The 21,584-nt window shown below is 40.7% G+C and overlaps 1 non-coding gene across 1 annotated transcript; it reads left to right on the top strand.

Moving 5' to 3' along the window:
- The first annotated feature begins 12,465 nt into the window (after nucleotides 1–12,465).
- LOC143396220 (small nucleolar RNA U3) lies at nucleotides 12,466–12,680 on the top strand. The gene has a single exon (XR_013091079.2). It is a non-coding gene; the product is annotated as a small nucleolar RNA U3 (small nucleolar RNA).
- Nucleotides 12,681–21,584: the final 8,904 nt, after the last annotated feature.

Below are 21,584 nucleotides of genomic sequence, written 5' to 3'. Positions count from 1 at the left end.
GGCATATATACTGGTTAGGACAAAAGTGACTTCACCTAAGCTGGTATGTACCTGCTTTTTTTTTTTAGTGTGGAGATTGAACCCAGGGCATTCTACCACTGAGTTATACCCCCAGTCCTTTTTCTTTTTTTAAGTTTTTAATTTGTTTTAATTAGTTTTACATGGTGTAGAATGCATTTATGAACTTTAATATATGATACATAGATGGGATATAATTTGTAATTTTTCTGAGTGTACACGTAGCAGAATCATATTGGTCATGTAGTCACGTATATGCATACAGTAATAATGTCTTTCATTCTTCTATCTTTCTTATCCCACATCCCCTCCCCTCCCCTCCCATCACTTCCCTCTACCTAATCTAAGTTAATGCTGTTCTTTCTCAGCTGTTCTTCCCTTCACAATAATGCCTTATTGTGAACACCCAATCCTTTTTAGCTATTATTTTGAGAAAGCCTTTGAGAAAACATTTTTGCTAAATTGCCCAGGCAATTAAAATCATCCTACCTCAGCTTCCTGAGTCACTGGAATCGTAGGTAGGTGCCACTGTGCACCTGACTGTAGCTGATTTATCGTTAAGCTAAGTCAGGAACTTTCTTAGTGCCACAGATTGGTTGTAAAGCGTCACATACTGTACAAATGGTATATTTATAGTTTCCTTAGAAACTATGCAAGACAAAACAATAAGGTTCACTTGGGGCAATCATGGCAGCTACAACTCAAGATGACTGCATTCATGTAAATTTGAGTCCATACACACCAGTCACTGGACTTATGGCCCACCATAAACTCATGATACTTTTATGTAGGTACTCTTGATTAATTAATCTGAAAAGACTATATTTCTAAATAATATTATCTTCTGAAGTTCCAGGTGGACATCAGTTTTGATGGGACACTATTCAACCCACTACATATCACATAGTTTAGAGAAGTTTGACAGTGAAAAATAGAACAGAAATATGATTCCATTTGTGTTTTGAGGGAAGGGCATTTCTTTCTATGGTAAAGGAGATTTGGGTTTTTGCAGGCAGAGGGAAGGATACAGGAAGAAGAAGCTGAAGATTCAGAAAGATGCCACCTAGAGCAAGAAGAAAAGGAGGGCAGTAAAAATTCCAGGGCACAAGCAGAGGAACAGCTTGGCCAAAGACAATAGTTTACCTACAATGTCAGGTATAAATCGGAGGAGAAAGGTGAAGACATAGTGCATTAGTCAGCTTCCGTTACTTCCAATACCCAAAGCAATCAGCTTCTAAAGAGAAAAGATTTGTTTTGGCTTACAGTTTTAGAGTTTCTAGTTTATGATCAAGTGACTCCATTGCTTTGGGGTGTGTGTAGAGCAGTACTTCAATGCAGGAATGAATGGCAGAGCGCAACTGCTGGCTCCATTGTCAAGGAACAAAAGAGGGGAAGTGGAAGGGTCCAAGATCCCACTGTCGTCTGCAAGCGCACATTTAAAGGTCCTGCCACCTCCCAAAAGTGCAACCTTGGGGACCAAGCCTTTAACACTTGACCTTTGGGATACATTCAACATCCACATTACAGCAGAGAGTGATGTCCCAGTAGAGAAGTTGTAGTTTCTCACAGGTCAGACCCTTGTGGTGGTTATCTACAGAGAACAGTAAAGGAAGAGATGATTGGATGGGTTCACAAAGGAAAGCTTAGGCATCAAATGTCCCTGTGGTAAGTGACAATGTCTGACCATATGTTCAATACCAGCAAGGATACCAGAAAACTATTTGTTATAAAAGAACTTTGCTGAGTAATGACCTTTGCCTAACCAGCTAGTCATGCTTGATCAAACACTGATCTCTCGAGGGAATCCCAGAGCTGTTTATTTATATGTTAAAACTACTCATCTAATTAAGAAAGTCAGACCTAAGCATAATATTCACTATTAAGTCAGAAGGAAAAAAAAAAAAAAAACCTAAAAACAAACAAACAGAAAACACCACACACTTTAGCATTTATCCGGTTTCATATTTACCGCAAAAATCATTTCTAACAAATCCAGTCCTATGTTCAAATAATTTCCAGATCTACAAACTTGGGGATGAGTTCTGTGATTTATAATGAAAGAATTCTTGGAGGGTTGGAAGGGGTCAATCTCTGTGACACAGATATGGAATGACAGAGAAATATCATTTCCATATGAATTCTGCCACAGATTTGGGGTTTACTAGACAAAGAAATTCATGTATCTGCACATCAAGTTGGATGTGACTAAGAGATGACTGTTATCATTTGTGTCAGTTTTTCCTTAGGATTGCTATAAATCAAAATGGCATCATTCATTAATAAGCAGATATTGTCAAAATCTTTACAATCAGGGTCCTCCCTCATGCCTTGGGGTATAAGGTGGTCGGGTCTTATATTCAGTATTTAAAATTCAGACAAGACTCCCTTCCCCCTCCTGATCTCGGTTATCCAGTCAAGAGACCAGGAGAGGCTGGAAAACTTTATGCTCTCGAGAGAAGTTGGCTTAGCTTAATAGGTAACAGAAGCCAACAGCTCTTGCCTTGATAGCCAGTGGGTGCCAAGACTAGTCTCCAGAGGTGCCATTGAACTAGCCAGGCAAGTCCAGCCCTCAGAGCCCTAGACTCAAGATAATGATATCTGTTAATCTTTAATCCAGTGTCACAGTGGCCCATTGTGTTTTTATGTAGACCCCTGTTTTTATGTAGATGCTCAACCACCAAGTTCCAAGTGCCAAGGAACTCTCAGTGCTGTCATTGTACAACTGATGCATATCTTCTTGCTCCTTCTGGAAAGTCCAGAGAACAGGAACATCTGGCATCCCAAGTATGTTTAGAGATTTAGATTGTCAACCCACATACAATATGATTAGAGAGCACTGTGAAAATGTCAAATGCTATAAATATGGATAATGTAATGATAACTGAGAAGTAGTCTGGTTAATTGAAGCCAGTCCCCAGAGCTATCCTGTGATTATGGAATGATTGTGTCTGCTATGCCCTAAAGCACGGCAAGGACCTTGGATGCGGAGACAGGTCAAATAATTTGCATCCCACTAACTTCTGAGATGCAGCTTAAACCTAGGAAATGATGATACGCCTTCTTCAGAGTTTTGATAACTAAAAAAAAATTCTTGCCTTGGGTACCATCTGTCTGACAGCCTGCCTGTCTGTCTGTCTGAGGGTGTGTGTACTTTTTTCACTAATAGGCAGTCCTAAGACATACTGAATTCTTCGTCACACTCAGGCTCTTGGCAAATCCATCCCAGTATGAAGTACCTGGCAAAGTTTTTCCCTGGCCTAAATAGAAAAGAAAGAAATGTGAAAAATCAGGAATGAGGGGTGTACAATTTTAAGGTAAACAATTTCTAAATCAATCACTGCCAATGTTTTTAATAATGACACTATCTTTCATTGAAATGTCAGTAGATATACCCAGTCTCCCATTTGATCATGTTTGCCATGTCCCTAAAGTAGACAAGTATATTTTCAATTTGTCAGAATAAAACCTCCAGATTACTGAAATCTTAGAATTTGTTTGTTTGTATGTATGTATGTACATACATATACATATACACATACATACATATTGGGGATTGAACCTGGGGGTACTCTACCACTGAATCATATCCCCAACCCTTTTTGTTTTTTAATTTGAGACAGGGTCTCACTAAGTTGTCCAGGCTGGTCTCAAAGTTGTGATCCCCCTGTCTTAGCCTCCCGAGTCACTGCAATTCTAGGCCTGTGCCACCACACCCAGCAAGATTTATTTATTTTAAAAAGGTTGTTGTGAAATGAGTATGAAAGGGATTGGTATATACATGTGCAAACTCTGCAGTTTGCTTCCACACTCTGTTTCACAGGTTTATGTGCAGATGTGTAATTCCATGCTGAGGGCTTTCCCTGTCTAATTCTCAACTTCTAAATCTTGAACACCAGCCCACCTCTCTCCCTACACCTCTAAACTGCTGCTCTAACTGCCTCCTGACCTCTTCACTGGAAGGATCCACAGGCCCCTTCTAATTGACATGCCCACAAATGAGCTCAACTCCATCCCACATGGTTAGACACCCCCCCCCCTCACCTCCCTCCTGATTCCCAGTTCAGTGAACAGCACTGCCCAAAAGCTAAAACCAGATATCTTGTCATTATCATTATCCTTGATTCCTTTTTCTTCGTAACCCCCTAATTCCAAATGATCTAGTTCTTTCCAATTCCAACTCTAAACTGTCATTGAACACTCCCTGTCACAATCCAAGTATAATCCTTGCTGTTTTAACTTCTAATCTCTCCCTCAACTATTGTTTTGTTGTTGTTGTTGTTTGTTTGTTTGTGGTGCTGGGGATTGAACCCAGGGGATTGAACCCAGGGTCTTGTATATGTAAGGCAGACACTCTACCAACTGAACTATATCCCCAGCCCCTCTCTCTCAATTGTTGTTCCTCATTAATATACATTTAAAATGTTAGATTCAAAATCCTTCTTAAAAGATCCTGTTTAAAGTCCTTCCCTTGATAAAGTCTAAACTCAAAGTATAAATTTTTTCATGTGGCCTTGAAGTCCTTTCTTTTCTAACTTCATCTCTAGTCACTTCCCACCTCACAAGAATCCTCTCTCAATTCCTTAAACAGATTACACTCTCTACTCCCTATGTCCATTAGAGTTTGAGGAATAATGTTTTTCTCGATTATCATCATATCCCTAGGGCCCAATGCAAAATATGGTCATGGTCTATGGATCTGTAGCTCTGTTCAAGTTTTCCTTCTAACTGGTTGGTTTTAAAAATGTATTTTAATTCCCATGTTCCCATCGTGAGTTCCCATCACACCAAGTCACTCTATCCTTCAAAATTGTATGTATCACACCATATCATGATCTTAAACCCACATTATTATGAGTGAAATGTGATTATGTACATAGCAGAGGTTGTGTTCATCATTTACCAAGCAAAGCAGCTTGCTCATGTGAATCACTGGTTACTCTTCCATACTGACTAGTTTCATGGGTCTATCTAGATATTATTGGTCTTCGTCCTCTTACAATTACAGTCAAAATCCTTTCTGGTTTTTCCAGGACTTAGATATTCATCCCAGCCCTCTTGAAGGGCATTCTTTCCCTAGGCAAGAGCAAGCTTGCTTTTCACACAATGTTTCATAGAATGTTGATGTTTTGCTTTGTTGCAGAGTTCCAATATTAATTGACACTCAAGTTAGAAGTTTCCTCTTTATGACTAGCAAATTGCTTCTGCTTTGATTTTGCCCTTGTTCTCCTTTCACTTGAGCATTATAGGAAGGAAATGTTTCGCATATCTCCCTAATTTCTACTCCCATCTCATACATACTCTTCTAGGTAAAATAACAGAGGTCTATGAGATCTGTTCCCTTCATGGCACCTGCCTTGGAGCTTGAGTGAAGAATGCCAAACATGGGGACTTAGAAATTTCATTTTATTACTAATTTTTAAAATGTTTTTATTAGTGCCTCATAGTAATACATAATAGTGGGGTATTCATGAAATATAATTTACTCCATTACAATGCCCTACTTTCTTGTTCTGCTCCCTCTCTCTACTCTCCTGGTCTTTCTTCTGTTTATTTATTGTTTTTTTAATTGGTGTTTTATAGATCGACATAAAGTGGCATTCACTGTGGTATATTCTTATACATGCACAGCATAATTTGGTCAATTTCTTTCTCCCTTTCTCATCCCTTTTTCCCTCCTTAATCCCCTTCCTCTACTCCACTGATATCGCCTCCATTTTATTTTTGAAAGTCTAAATTAATGAGATAGGGTTAATCTTATTCTTTTGTGTAATCTCCATTAAAGGAATCAATAGTTTATCAAATTTTAAGTTGCATATTATTAGGAAAATAATGTAAAAAATCTTGCCCTCAAATAAAGAGAGATTATGATTTAAAAATCAATAAATTCTGAGGCCATGGAAAGTCCGAACAAATCCATTTTGATGTCAAAGTCTTCAAAGAAGGGGATACTGTTCTAAAGATGATGTTATGAGGAAGATGGTAATGTATGCATGGATTTCAAGACAGGTTTCCTTCTCTGTGATCCTTCACTACTTTTACCTTGCCAGATAAGCACAAACTCCAGTTTCCTTTGTTCTTCAGCAATGGCTGAGCTGTGCTATAAAAACTATACCGTGTTATGTCATGCCAGCTCTGCCCTCGATCCTGCTCATGTGTCTTCTTCCTCATACCTGGAGGATGACCTGTTCCCAACCAGACCACACCTGCTACTGTACACAGCTCAACAGCTACAGAGCCAAAAAGGCTGAGACAAGCTGGAGCATGTACAGAGGCCTGAGATGCAAAGTCACACCCTATGAGGAGTTCTTGAAAGAATGCTTAGTGTATCTGAAGAATTGGAGAGAAGATTTCAGAAGTCTGAGTGGTCCTTCAGGGGCTTCCTACAAATAAAAGTTGAACCCACTGGCAAGAACTACAGAGAGAAGGAGTCCAGGGCCAGGATAAGGAGGAACCTTTTATGACTTGAAAAAGATAGAATGGACTGTCTTCAGAGAGTTCCCTGTCACAGGGTCAAAGTGTAATCTTCAAAAGATGACAATCAGAATTTGGGGATCCCCAGAAATCAAAAGAGACTTTCACATTTGTATTTTAAAAATATTTTCTCATTGCCTTGTCTGCAGGAAATATATTCATTATGATGAACATTAGGTTTTTGCTGTGAAATAGGAAACAAATATAAAAAAAGATAATTACTGTATGACAGCAGAAATGCCACATTAAAAGGATGTCTGAGCACAAAAAAGGGAGTGAACACTTCTGGAGAAGTCAGAAAGGTGTTCAATATCCCTAACAGAAGAAGAAGGAGGAGGAGGAGGAGGAGGAGGAGGAGGAGGAGGAGGAGGAGGAGGAGGAGAAAGGTGTTCTATAAAGGAGGTATGTTTTAAGCCCAGTTTTGTAGAATTAGGCCAATGTATTCCCATAGAAGAAATAACATAGGTAAAGTACAGAAGAATAAATGTCCATGTGAATAAATGGCAAGAAGCTTTGTAAGAACTTAAGGTTGTCACACTTGTGTCTGTTATGAAACCATGAGGAACCATTGAAGACTGGAGGCACAGGAATGAGAAGTTAACATTGGTATCCTAGAAAGTTGTCAGGTCTTGTATGAGGTAGTGTGAACTTTGGACCCCACGAGGCTAGGAGACATCTGACCTGTTGACATAGAGCTGGGAATAAGGAGAAAGGGGTGGAGCAGATAATTATTTCAGAGCTAGAATTGAGAAAACTGAGATATGGGGATTGTTAGGAAGCAGATCAATTGAATATGACTCAATAAGTATCTGCTTGGAGTGACTGAGTGATGAAAACATTACAGGAACAGGAGATGATCAAGAATTTGGCTTGGATCATTTGACTTAGAAATATGCATGGAATATATAATTGGTATAGTCTGATGATTACCAGAAACATGGACCCAGGAGAGACCTGAAAGCCAGTTATTAAATGTCAAGGTGGATTATCTCTATCTAGGATTCTTCCTTTCCTTTCCCCTTATCTGGAAAGAGCACTTCATTTCCTACCCCATTATCTCAGTTCTGAGGTTCTTACTAGAGTGCCAAAGTCTTCTGTGACCACATACCTGGCCAATGTTGCTTGATACAGAGGCAAGTGCCTGCCTCAAGACAGACTAGCAATTTCCAACATATACAAAAAAATATAGAACTACCTAATGAACCCCCAAGTATTTAATATCAAGCTTCATCAGTAATCAATTCATGGGTTCAACTATCCCACCATCTTCTTTTTCCCCCTCCCATCTTATTTTGAAGTAAATAATATTATAGGAAAAAAAATAATATTATAGGGCTAGGGCCTTTCAGGAAACTGAGGCAGTGCTGAGGTCCCCCTTCAAGCCCTGATTCCTTTTTTGAATACTGGGGATTGAACCCAGGCGTGTTTAGTGAAGCCATACCCCCAGTCCTTTTGTTTGTTTGTTTGTTTTTTTTTTTGGAGACAGCATCTCTCCAAATTGCTTAGGACCTTGCTTAGTTGCTGAGGCTGGCTTTGAACTTGCAATCCTCCCACCTCAGCCTCCTAAGTGTCTAGGGTTACAGGTGTACACCACCAGACCTAGCTTAAACCCCAATTCCTGCAATCAAGTTAGGAAGATTTCAGACACGTTGCTCAGAGTAACAGGCATGAGTTTATTAGAAGAAATGGGAAAGGAGGAAAGGGACCCTCTCAAGGGAAACAGTGGGTCCTCCCAGAGAGAAGGACAGTGCACCTCTCCTGCCCTCTGGCTTTATTAGGGATCCCAGGGAAGTTTCCAGAAAGTGCTGCCCAGATCCACCTCTTGACTTTTAACTGACAGCAGGATGACCTCAGACTTTCAAGTGCCCACTGACATGACAACTCTAGGTCATTTTGGACCATTGCCGACTGGTTCTATTTGGAACCTGTTCTTATAGGTTTATGGTTTGTGGGCCTTATCCTTATCTCCCTGAGTTGGGGATCTAGTCTATGTAAGAGTCACAAAATTTCCCTTCCCTAGCCTTGCTTCAGGGTAACTTGTGTTCTTATCATTGGCATTTCAGCATTTCAGACCTGCTTTTCTCCTGTAGATAACAGGTAGTTTGCTGAGGAATGTAACTTGTCCTATGGACTTAAGCCAGTCAGCGCTACAGGCAAATTACTTCTTGGGAAAGAAAGCATGTGGGGGTCCATTTTATAGAATTATGCCCTTAACCTCATGTTCCCACACTCATGTCTGTCTGTCCTCTGGGTTTCACTATCTGGTTTTGAAAAGCATAGGATATAAATAAATGACAGGAGTTGTTTTCAGTGGTATTTCTGTCATGCTGAGGAAGCCAAAGTGAGAGAGGACACGTGGGCATAAGGAACGACAGGAAGGATCTTCTTGCTGGCTTTTGCATTTGAGATTCCTAAGGTTCCAGAGGCTTCTTCATAGTTTGGTTGTTCGACCTGTTGATTCTTTATTTGAGCTGAAACTTTCCTCTGCCTTAATGGGGTTGAGTTGGATTTTTGCCCCTCACAGGTGTTCTGACTAAGTAGCATTCATTTAATGATTGAAGGCACCCTGGAGAGCATGTTTTCTCCCTGAAGAACAGCTTCCCTCCACCCAGAATGCCCAAATGTTTTAGCACAAAGGCCACCTCCTAATGACAACTTCCCTAATCCTTCCTAGTAGCAGGAAGTAACCTTGCCCATTTGAATCACCAGGCTCTTATCTAAGCACCCTCACGGGGTGTGCCTCACACTCTTACATTCTTTTTTGTTCTGGAGCTGTCTGGGGGACAAACAAACTTCCCCTGAAAATGTAAGCCTTCTGAGAGTGGAGACTCTGTCAGTAGGGTTTTTTTTGTTTGTTTTTTTTTCCTTCCCTGTCTCACCTCCCAACACTGCATACAGTATAAAATACTGGTAAAAGTCTGCTGATTGAAAGAGGAAAAATAAAAAGGGTTTAACTCTTGTTAATAAAGATGTAGTGCCATCTAAAAGTTTAGAAAATTGATTAGAAAGAGTAGGGTGGTTTCTCTAGAGTCTTTTGAAGTCAATTCTATACAATAGAAAGGGATAGAGAATCATCTTTGGGAAATACAGTCATAATAAAATCAAGAAAGCAGCATTATTATTATATAACATTAACTTAATAAAAACATAAAGGCCACCAACATTAAGTCCTGGTTACTGTACTTTTCAATGAACTCCCAGAATGAAGATGTACTACGTCATATTTTCTTTCCCTAAGAGCAGAATACTGTTTTATATCAGAGCTTCTCAAACTTTATCATAAGCTGGAAACACCCAGGGACTCTGCTAAAAGACAGACTGTCACTCAGGGGGCCTGGGATGAGTCAGGATTTCCCACAAGGCAAGATTCTGGGATATGTTGATGCCACAAGTTCATGAAACACAGTGAGTAGCAAGAATGTGTAGCAGTGGTTCTCAAATGTGGCTGTCCATCAAAACTATCAGGAAGCTTCAAAACCTGCAAATGCCTGTGTCCCATCCCAGAAATTGTGATTGAATTATCTGGGATGAGGTTTGGTTTTGCAAAGTTTAAATGATTCCCAAGTGATTTGAATGTGCAATCAAGTTTGGGGAATTTTCACACATAAAAAAGTTCTAAATCTTTTTACAAAAGCATTAAATATTCATTATAATATGTAAATACAGGCAAACAGAAGAACACAAAGAAAACTAATAATTCTGCTCTATGAGGTTAACTATCACCATAACTGTTGTATGTGTATGTAAATAAACTTATTTATATGTAAATAATTTTATTTTGTCCAAAATAGGATCCTACTATGCAGCTCTTTAACAAATCATAATTTACTTAAGCATCTATTTGTATTGTTTGAGTTGCTCTTATTTCAATTATTTCCTGCTTAATTTCTATGTTGTGCTCACAGGCTTTTTAAAAAGTAACAAGTTGTTTCATCCTGCCTTCATTGAAATTTTTTCCCCATGATTTTGATCATTTGTATTTCTTATTAAAATTAAAGGTCCAGTTCATTCCTTCTGCCCATGTTTCTATTGGGAAATGTTCAAAATTTATCTGCATAATCTTAAAAATGAAAAATTACTGCAATGTTTTTAATGAACATTGTAAAGGACGATGGAAAAACTCCGTAAACTCAAAACAACCATTTACCTGTCTGAGATTTTATTAGCAGGACCTTAGCAGCCAGTTGCAGAAGAGAGGAGATAGAAACAGACAGAGAGAGAGAGAGAAGAGAAAGGGGGAGAGAGAGGGGAGAGGGGGAGGAGAGAGAGGAGGGGGAGAGAGAGGAGGGGGGAGAGAGAGGAGGGGGGAGAGAGTAAGAGAGAGTAAGAGAACGAACACAAACAGGGTATTGATATTTATGGGCTTAATACAGGATGAGGAGGAGCAAGGCGAGTGGGCTGTTACTTCTTCATTGGCTGAGAATTTGTGCCACTTCAGGGATTGGAGGTGTGCCATTCAAAGTTCGCGCCATTCACAGGGATTAGAGGTGACGGTTCGCGAGCCATTCAGTGCGTCATGGGTCTAAGCTCCCGGAAGAGAAGCAGTCTGGGCATCATCTTTACCAACACTCTTGAGCTCCCGGAAGAGAAGCACTCCAGGCGCCATCTTTACCAACAAACATCTTCTAGCCATTTCCCATGCTTTCTGTTGTCATTTTGGTCCTTGTTTTCCTGAGTTGGCTGTGAATCTTAGCTAAATCCAAGTGTTATCCCAGCCCTAGTGGAGTCTTTGCCTCCCCAGATTCAGGAGTGGAGCAGGTAGATAGATACTTACATTTTCTCTGTGTTTATTGGGTGCTAGAATCTTTACTCTCTCAGATTCAAACTGGAAAGAAAGCTCTAAATGCACAATTTCTGTCTTAATTTGAAAATTCAAGGAAGTACTCAACTGGAATATATCTCTGTGCTCTTTTTTTTGGGGGGGGGAGTGTACCAGGGATTGAACTCAGGGGCACTAGACCACTGAGCCACAACACTAGCCCTATTTTGTATTTTATTAGAGACAGGGTCTCACAAAGTTGCTTAGCACTTCCCTAAATTGCTGAGGCTGACTTTGAACTTGTTATCCTCTTGCCTCCATCTCGGGATTACAGGCGTTCACCACAGCACCGGGCTTGTCTTTGCTCTTGTTTGACTTTATCATGTTCTCTACACTGAAGTCGAAATCTTTCAACGTCTTACTTTGCTATAATAGATGAATATTATGCTCACTAGGTAAAATTCCTGGAGCTTTTCTCTCTGGTTATCCCAGGATGTAACTCCCCTCCTCAATAACCTCTCTCCTGTCTGTGGTCTCTGTATGGAGATGGGCAGAAGGGAGCTCTGGAGGACTGGGAAGAAGCTCTGAAGTTATCTCCAAATCATGGTGGAGGAGAAGAGAGTAGGAGACTAGTTTCATAGAAGGAACAGAAACTGGAGTTCGGAGTTACTAAGACCACTGGGGTTTGAGTCAGGGGACCTCTAAGAAAAGATCCTCAGACTGAGTGGAATGCATGCCTGTAATGCCAGAGACTTGGGAGGCTAAGGCAGGAGGATCACAAGTTCAAAGCCAGCTTCAGCAACTTAGCAAGGTCCTAAATAACATAGCAAGAGCCTGTCTCAAAATAAAATATACAAAGGGCTGGGGATGTGGCTCAGTGATTAAGTGCCCCTGGTATGTACAAACAAACAAACAAACAAATCTCAGAAAATGTGTAGGAAAAATTCCGTCACGCCCCCCCCCCCCCCCAAAAAAAAAATCCCATAGTATTACTAGCTGAATTCTAAGTTATGAATAGGTAGGATAAGACACCAGGTTACAAGATGATGAGGATCTGAGTAAAGACTTCAGTATAGGACAATGCTGGGGAGATATTGAAGTTTGGAAACAGCCAGAGTAGACATCTTTGGTTGAGACCTGAGCTTCCATTTGAAATTCCAGAAAGACTACATACTCAGAATAAGGACCAGAATATTAGAAGTAAGAACTATACTGTAAATACTATACTTTCAGGGATCATTTCTATAGTTCGTTACTAGAGAAGTTTCTCTGATTGTGTAGAGTACCAGAAACCATGAGGAGGAGGAATACCGTTCCCTTCTGAGCATGAAGCTGGCTTTTGGTGTTGCTTTGCTGCAACTGCCTATTGCAATTAATGATGTTCTTCTCTCCTCTTTGGAGAGCAAGAGGAAGGGAACACAGTCTGAGTGGTTTCCATTTTTTTTTTTTTTTTTAAGAACTATACTATGGATTCTAGGGTGAAACTATAAAGTATTTGCCTTACTCAAGTCTTAACATAATCAAGGTGATCCCTTGGTAATTTAACTGTGTGCAAGAACAAAATCTCATGCTCTGTAAAGGAATATTACATAATCCAGAGCCTTTGCAATGTATCTACAATATTTGTCATGCATTAAAATCATTATACATACAAAAGGGCAGGAGAAAAAGAAACCAATTACCAAGAAATGAAACAATCAATAGAAACAAGTGTAGAGATGATCCTAAAGTTGGAGTCAGCAGAAGGGGTCTTCTTTTGATTAATATTTCTTGGAAAATAGAAGAAAAGGTGTTGAAAAAATGGATGAAAAGAATGAATATTTCTCTATTATTTATTTATTTATTTCAGTACTGGGGATTGAACCCTGAAGCACTGTATCACTGAACTACATCTCCGGCCTAAGAATAGATACTTCAATAGAGAACTGAAATATATTTTAAAATAACAAAGTAAACATTTTAGAAATATTTGACAGAATATCTGAAACAAGGAATTTGTTAGAATAGCCTAAAAGCAGAGCAGAGTGAATATACAGGAAATAGGATCAGTTTATTTGAAGATACTTAAAAGGAAGTTAAAACCTAAGCACAGAGAAATTAAAACAGTGAACCAATACCTCCTGTCACTGCATTCTTCTAAATAGTCCCAGCTCAGTAATTAAGATCTTATTAATGATTAAAACTTTATATTTTGTTCAAGGTTGGGATATTCCTCATTCTCCACTTTTAAAAAATTGTTTTAGATGTTGATGAACCTTTATTTTAGTCATTTATTTATATGCAGTGTTGAGAATGGATCCTAGTGTCTCACACGTGCTAGGCAAGCATTCTACCGCTGAGCCACAACCCCAGCTCCCACTTTTGAACTATATAGGCCTGTAGTCAAAAGGAAATTCTTAGCCAGAGCCAGGGAACACACATCTGAAATTGTGGGGATTCAGGATGCTGAGGCAGTTATTGTAATTTCAAGGCCAGCCTGAGTAACTTAGTGAGGCCCTAAGCAACTTATAAAGTGCATCTCAAAATAAAAAGGTAAAAAGGGTTGGAGATGTAGTTCAGAGATAGGGCGCCCCCAGTTCAATCATTAGTACCACCAACAAATAAAAATTAAAAAAAAAAATCTTTTCTTTTTCCTAGTCTTATTTTTTTGCCCCTCCACACACATTCTAGGCTGTCCAGTATTAGAGTGGCAGATGCTCTTGTGTAAGTGGAAAGTGACCAGTGAATGATAGGTCTGTTTGCAAAAACTGAGTGATCAGTGAATATCCATGAACGTACATTATATCCACTGTCTGGTGAAGTGAATATCATAGAAAATTAATACCATAAACAACAACAACAAAACCCCCAGGCCAAATGACAGGCAAAAATGCCATAGATATTCATGAAGTATGGGTATGGCAAATCCAGTAATTCAAGCATGATGATCACTCTGGACATGTGATTTTGAAAAAAGGAGAGAGGAAATGGGACTTATCATCTATTGAACAAGTGGGTTTTCCATTTTCTCTTACAGCAGAATTTACTTCTGTCCCGGAAAACCACAATCCTCAGAGGAGGAAAATAAACGAGACATAAATATAAATATGCCCCCTGAAGGGCAGTCCACAGACAAAGGCTGCTTCAGGAGATGCGCCAGTTGATGTCATAGTGAAGTCAGATAAAATTACTCATCACTATTAAACTAGTTCATTGAGGGAAAACCCAGGGAAGTCTGTAGAAACTGTGTTGATTACAAGTGATTCCAGGCAAAATCACTGTGCTGGTCACCTTTTGCTTACGCGATAATGAATAAACAGAGGAAATGTTCTTCCAGAAGCTGATCTCCCTTGTCTATCTTCTGAGCTCTCACTGGGTGATATTGTTCTCTGACCACATCCTCATCCAAGCCCAGAATCATAGAGCAGAGGAGCATCCCAGGAGGTCCAGTTCAGTCTCCCATCCATTGCTCTCCCCAGAGGGTGCAAACTTGCTAGCATGTGATCTTAATCTAATCGAGTGTCTGGCACCCTGTTCCTGTGCTCTACAGCCTTTGCCAGTACTGCTGCTCTCTGTGGGCCTCTTGTCATTCTGCACTCACCTCTGCAGGGCCCTGGAGACTTTCCAGCTGCATCCTTGCAGAGCACAGATGGGTGGGCATTCTGCTCTCAGAGGCCTCTCCTGTCTTCCAGGAACTCCACCTACATATCTTCTGCTCTTTTTCCAGTCCACTCTCTCTCCTCTGAACTCATTCCTGCTTTTCAATGGCTAAAAAATGGGAATGTGATTTTGGTTTGTATTAGCTGCTTTATAGAACACATAAGAAGAGAGACCAATCCTGCTCTGTCTCATACAGAAACCTAGTCATTAGGTTGTGGAGACAATTCAATGTAATAAGCTTAGTGCAGTGCTTATTACACAGAAAGTGCTATGTAAGTACTATACAATATATAACTAATTATAATCATTTTTTCATCTTTGCAAAGTGCATTCCTTTATCATAGATTGCATAGGACTGAATCCGTAATGTACCTGCTTAATACAGGTGACTGAGCACCTGCATGGCCAACCACAGGCACAGGGAAACAGTGGCTCTACCTTATACGAAATTACAGAAGACTCTATAGAGGGTTTGAGAACAGAGGGAATGAGTTAAGGATATGAAGAGGGTTCGAAGAAAGTTGAGTAGTTGAATCCTGGGGGAGGAAGATAGCCCTTGTTCCTGGCCAAATTTCATTGAAGGTACATCTCTCTCTGCCTCACTATTTCTGGGAGCCTAGAAGTTGCCTCCTGGCCCCCCCGTAGCTATGTTGTGTAGGCACTGATGTGCTGTGTGCTCGGAGATCTCTGTTTGAGCCAGGGACAAACTCACATGCTTCAGGTTTGGCTCTAATAATACAAAATTTTTCAGTGCAGGGCCCTGAGGGCTCTTGGACAGACCGACAGGAGGCTCCACCTCCCCAAATAAAAGTGTCTGCTAGGACGCAGTGCAGGCTGTCTCTCTTTCAAACACTCTAAAAAGCAATCTGACCTCTTCACTTGTGACCTCAGCTTTCCGGTCCTTTGCGGTGACTCTGTTGACATACTCAGGGGAAGAGAAGTGAGGTGATGTGTATGTGGCTGCAGTCACTCATTCAACATTACTGACGCTTCTATAGGGTCCTATGGCATATACCTGTAATCCCAGGTACTAGGGAGGATGAGGTAGGAAAATTGCAACTTTGAGGCCCACCTTAGCAATTTAGTGAGACTGTCTCAAAACAAAAATTAAAAGGGGCCTGGGATGTGGATATGTCTCAGTGGTTAAGCACCCCTGTGTTCAACCCCTAGTATTAAAAAAAACAAACAACAACAACAAAAAAACCCAAAACACCAACAACATTATTGACGCTTGTGTGATGGTTAGCTGATGACATCCCTACATTGTGAAAAGATAATCTCATGATCTCAGAAGATGGCTGGTGGTGATGGTTGCACAATATTGGAAAATGTACTTAATGCACACTGAATTGTACATTTAAAATTAGTTAAGATGCAAAATTTTATGATGGGCACATTTTCTGGCAATTTTTTCAAAAAGAAGATGATCTCAGGTTTTTGTGAATCAGCCTCTACACAACACAGTTCCTTCTCAGCAAAGGTACATAGTATATAAAGTGGGGGGACCTTTGGTTCTGGGGCCACCTGGCTCTTTCCTTACACCTTTGTCGCCTGGGCAAATCACTAACCTACCTGGAGTTCCTATTTCTGTATGTGTAAAGCACAGAGCTATTGGAATGATGAAATAAGACTTCTTAAAATTCTCACTGTGCCTTGTTGTCCAGTCTTCCTGGTTTTCCTGGGACTCAGGGATTCCCAAGACATAGTCCTTCAGTGCTAAACCCATGACAGATCCAGGCAAACCAGATGGCTTGGCAGAACCAGCGGTTATTGGCCCATAGTATTGCTACTTCAACTACCCCAATAAAAGCTAATACGTGGGGGCTTTCTTTTTCCTGGGCCCTATTTCATATAATTTGTATGGATTGGCTCATCTAAGTCATGTAATTATTATCTCAGCTTTTTTTTTGGGGGGGGGGGCGGTATTAGGGATTGAACCCAGGGGCACTTAACCACTAAGCCCCATCTCCAGACCTTTTTATTTTTTGTTTTGAGACAGGGTCTCAATAATTTGCTTAGGGCCTCACTAAATTGGTGAGGCTGGCTTTGAACTTGTGATCTTTCTGCCTCAGACTCCTAAATTACTGGGATTACAGGCGTGTGGTACCAGGCCTGGCATTATCTCAGCTTTGCAAAGGAAGAAAACAAATAGAATCTGAACCCAAGCAAGATTGGGTTAAGCTTCAAGGCTACATAGTCTTAATAGGTTATGTCCTTTCCCCGCAGATGTATAAAGCACTATTTCCCAGGCACTGTTCCAAATGCTTAAACTATGTTAATAGCTGGACACAATATCTTTAATTAATTAATTTATTTTTATGTGATGCTGGGGATCGAACCCAGGCAGGGCCTCGCCCGTGGTAGGTGAGCACTCTACCACTGAGCCATAACCCCAGCCCCTAATTCATTTTTTTCTTACAATGACCTTATTGCTACTATTATAGAAGAAAAAGAAAGAAAGGCTCAGTTGGGAGAGTTGGAAGGAATTAATGAAGCACTAATTGGGCAATTGCTGAACCTATTGTATTAAGATAGAGTAACCAGCTCAACCTGGATTTCACACTGAGAGTCCTGCATCCCGAGAGCTCCCTCAGTCCTGGGCAAATCTGTGCTCATCTGTGTAAAGATCATGTACACAATTCTAGGTCCAGAGAAACTGAAAATCCAAGCCAATCATTCAATCAAGAAGAGCTAAAATTAGCAATAAAAAATGATGCTGTTCAACCTTCCCACTTATCAAGGAAATGTAAAAAACAAAGAACAAACAAACAAAAAAATTAGGTTCATGTTGAACAGATGAATAAACATTTCAAGTAGCAATAACAACAATAATCAGCACGCGAGTTTCAGGAAACCAGTATGCTCATCCTTTGTCAATAGCATTTGGGAACACCCCTGATAAGATGCTGTGCATCTGTTAAACAAAGGAGGTTTGTGGAACAATGTGCAAACATACTCAGTGTGTGAGGCTAAGGGAGAATGGCTGAATTTGAAGTTGGGTCCTGGCTGTGTTTACCACAACATAACATTTTGCATAAATGTCACCAGGGCCTGGCAAAGGACTTGGAAAAATAAAAACATCTGATGTGTTAAGGGGAAGAACTGTGGTGATTTCCTCCACCCCCCTTTCCATTGTTACTGTGTAATTTGATTTTGTAATAACTGCAAAAGAGAGGACAACACCCCATTGACCCACTTTTCTGTCATTAGTGGCCTGCAACTCAGTCCTGCCCTACCTCTCTTAATTTGCTGGGTAACTCCGGGCTGAACAACTATCCTGCTTCCAAATCCCCTTAGTTCTTGCTTCATCTCTTTCCTGATGCCTGTACCCGACTCTGCCTCAGACTGGACTGTAGCTGGGGATCCTGAGAGCAAAAAGCATGACCTATTCCCTTTCTGTTCACTCACATGCCTGACAGATGGTTGTTACCAAAGTGGTTTCAGCTGAATCAATGCTTTGTTGATTTCCTCTTTCAAGTTTCTCTGTCTTCAAGAGGTAATGGGAAAACAAAAGTCAGAAAGAGGTGAAGACTTCTATGTCTCAAAGCTATTGGAAAATAGATGATGAGGTGGGTTATTTTCTAGGTAATTTGGAATTCATCATAAAGAAAGATGAAAGCAAAACGCTGGTGAATATTGAGGAAGATCCACAGACCCACAGCTGTGTGTACTGAGACTTTAGAGAAGACGGAGCATGAGTTGGAGGTCTCCTCAGACAGCATCCAGTTTGATACTTCATTGTGTGGATGGAGAAATGGTGTTCAGTGAAAGGAGTGATGAGCCCAAGGTATGGCAGAGCTTGCTCAGAACTGTGTCCCTTTCATGTCTTCAGCTTTACCGGCAACAGAACTGGTGATTTCTATCATCCATGAGTCATTCTCTTTGAGATAGCTTTCTTTTTCTTTCTTTTAGAGAGAGAGAGGAGAATTTTTTAATATTTATTTTCTAGTTTTCGGCAGACACAACATCTTTGTTTATATGTGGTGCTGAGGATCGAACCCGGGCCGCATGCATGCCAGGCGAGCACGCTACCGCTTGAGCCACATCCCTAGCCCTTCTCTTTCTCTTTCTCTCTCTCTCTCTCTCTCTCTCTCTCTCTCTTGGATTGAACCCAAGAATTCTTTACCACTAAGCTACATTCCTTAAGCTACTTTTTAAAAAAATTTGAGACACAGTCTCGTTAAGTTGCTGAGGCTGGCCTTGAACTTGTGATCCTCCTGCCTCAGCCTCTCAAGTTACTGAGATTACAGGTGTGCATCATTATGCCCAGCTGCAATAGCATTTTCATCTGAGGAAGACATAGCAAATATCAGCTCAGTTTCCTGAAAGTGGTAAATAACCCATGATCCCTTCTTGGTTCCTCACCATCTCAGGCTGAGTCACTTTTACCAAGGATTTAGCTGTAAACTAGGCCCTGGAGGAGATGGGAGAGAAAAGGAACAGGTTTTTGTGGAAAACAAAGAACAGAGGAAAGAAGCTGAGAGTGGATGAACACAGGTGGTTAAGGGGAAGGATGAGGATAGTGGGAGCCAGATCATGGTGGCAGATGCAAGAAAATGGTAGTGTGTCAAGGGGAGAATGTGGAATACCAGACAGAAATTGTAGCCCCAGGAACCTCTAGGATCGCATATTTTCCTCAGAAGTCACCAGTATTTTGCCTTCATCTTTTTTATGTTCCTTATGAGGCATTCTGAGTTTCTCAGAAAATGTTCCACCTCATCAGCTATTTTCCAATCACTTTGGGACATAGGACGCTTCTTTACCTCACCTGACTTCCATGTTCCCTTTAGCTTCTTGACTCTGGGTACTAATACACAGTCTTGGGAAAGCCTTCCTGGGACTTCCTCATTAATAAAATGGGGTAACCACATCTGCCATCATCACCAGTTTTTGTAAGGATCTAATAAGTCATGGCATTTTATGATTGTTAGAAGTCATCTAGGGTTCACTGAGCAGAACCATAGACTAGGACAGATAAAAGAGGTCACACAACGTGTTGGGACACAGCCTGAACTTCAACTGTCTCCTCACTCCTAGCAAGTGTTTGCTGGTGGATCAAGTAGTCCTTCAATAACTGTGAAAAGTGCTACTGATTCTCACTGAAGCAAGATAATCACCCCAAGTGGCTTAGTTGGCAAGGTTTGATGGCTGACTAAATGAATAATAAATAGGTGTCCTTGAATAAGAATGTTCCAGAACTTCTCTTTTAAGAACCTTCACCCTCTGCTTCTATGTCCCACACCCTCTGTCCTCCCACTCTGCCATGAGCTTAACAGTATTTCCCTCTGGGTGTGAGGCCCAGACCCCTCTGGCATAGGACACAGAGCCCCAAGACAGTATGGGAAATGGAAAACAATGAGGGGGATGGAAGCCCAGGTGATAGAAAGGGAGGTAAATGCAGTGACAATGGGATAAGCTACCTCATGGAACATAAACTGACTGTCTCTAGGAAGTACAGGCACTGTTCCAAGTGCCTTACATGAATTTAATCTTCCATGAATCCTCTGAGTCTCTGTTTTACAGATGAGGAAACTAAGGCACAGAAAGATTAAATAACTTGTCAAGATTCTCATAGCTAATTCTTAGTTGAATCAGGATTTGAACTTTATCACGTGGACAGTAAGAGGCTATATACTTTATGGCTGCAATTTGGTGACACTTAGAGAAAGTTCCAGTGAAATGCTTATTGCCTACACAGTGTGATCTGGCAAAAAGTAGATCTACAGAGACAGCAGAAAGTCAGCCCCACTCTCAGGTCAGCTAACCCCAACTGAGGCATTTGGATGTGTTCTGGACCTCAGCTTTCCAACCGTGAACTGGAGAAGGGAATGGCAGTGGGCAAAATCTAAGAGATCTCTCCACTTTAACGTGAAAAAGTTTCCTATTAAATTAAAAGTTCTCCAGACTACATTTGGTTGTCTTGCTTAGGTCAGTAGAGATGAAATCTAGAGAAAGTCTGAGGCTTTCAAATCAGAGAAATGCTGTTTTGCAAAATATTTTCAAAGATGAAGAGAATTTGTCAAAAACAATTCAGGCATTTTCTTTAATTTCCAAAGGAAGTGATTCAAGCTACCCAAAGGTCACTAATGAAAAAGATGAGTTCAATCATTATATAAACATCAAAGCTTCTTCCCAGTTAACCGGGGACACAGCCTCATTCAGCAGTGTGTGTGTGTGTGTGTGTGTGTGTGTGTGTGTGTGTTGCTTCATTAGGATACTGCTCAAAACTACCTGAAATTTAAAAACAGTGGCTGTATTAGAACCATCTGGAGAACTTTGAAAAAATATCAAATACTGGGCCTGAGGTTTGAACACAGACCCGCAACTCCTTATCCCATGCTCTTTCCTTCCACACTGTACACAGCCTGTCTTCCACCTGCCATCTTGGAGCAGACAGAGGCCCAGAAATAGGCATGGCAATCAGCACAAATCTATGATTCTGATCAAGCAACACAATCCCACAAACTTCTGTAGGAACTGTGCCAGGAAGCAGGTGAAATTGCAGAGAGATGCTGGGTGTTGGGAGGGAGACCTGAGGGGGACCCAAGCTGGGTGAGCTGAGAGCAAGTGGTTCATAACTTCAGAAAGGGTTTCACTCCATTGTTTTCTTAACTTAAGAAAGAAGGTGTTCAGTGCCATTTTGATGTTTGAAACATCTGGACCCACTCTTTCCACAAATTATTACAATCCAAATAGA

This window comes from Callospermophilus lateralis, chromosome 3 (genome assembly GCF_048772815.1).
Source record: "Callospermophilus lateralis isolate mCalLat2 chromosome 3, mCalLat2.hap1, whole genome shotgun sequence".
Lineage (NCBI taxonomy): Eukaryota > Metazoa > Chordata > Mammalia > Rodentia > Sciuridae > Callospermophilus > Callospermophilus lateralis.
This window is presented reverse-complemented; position numbering and strand designations above follow the sequence as displayed.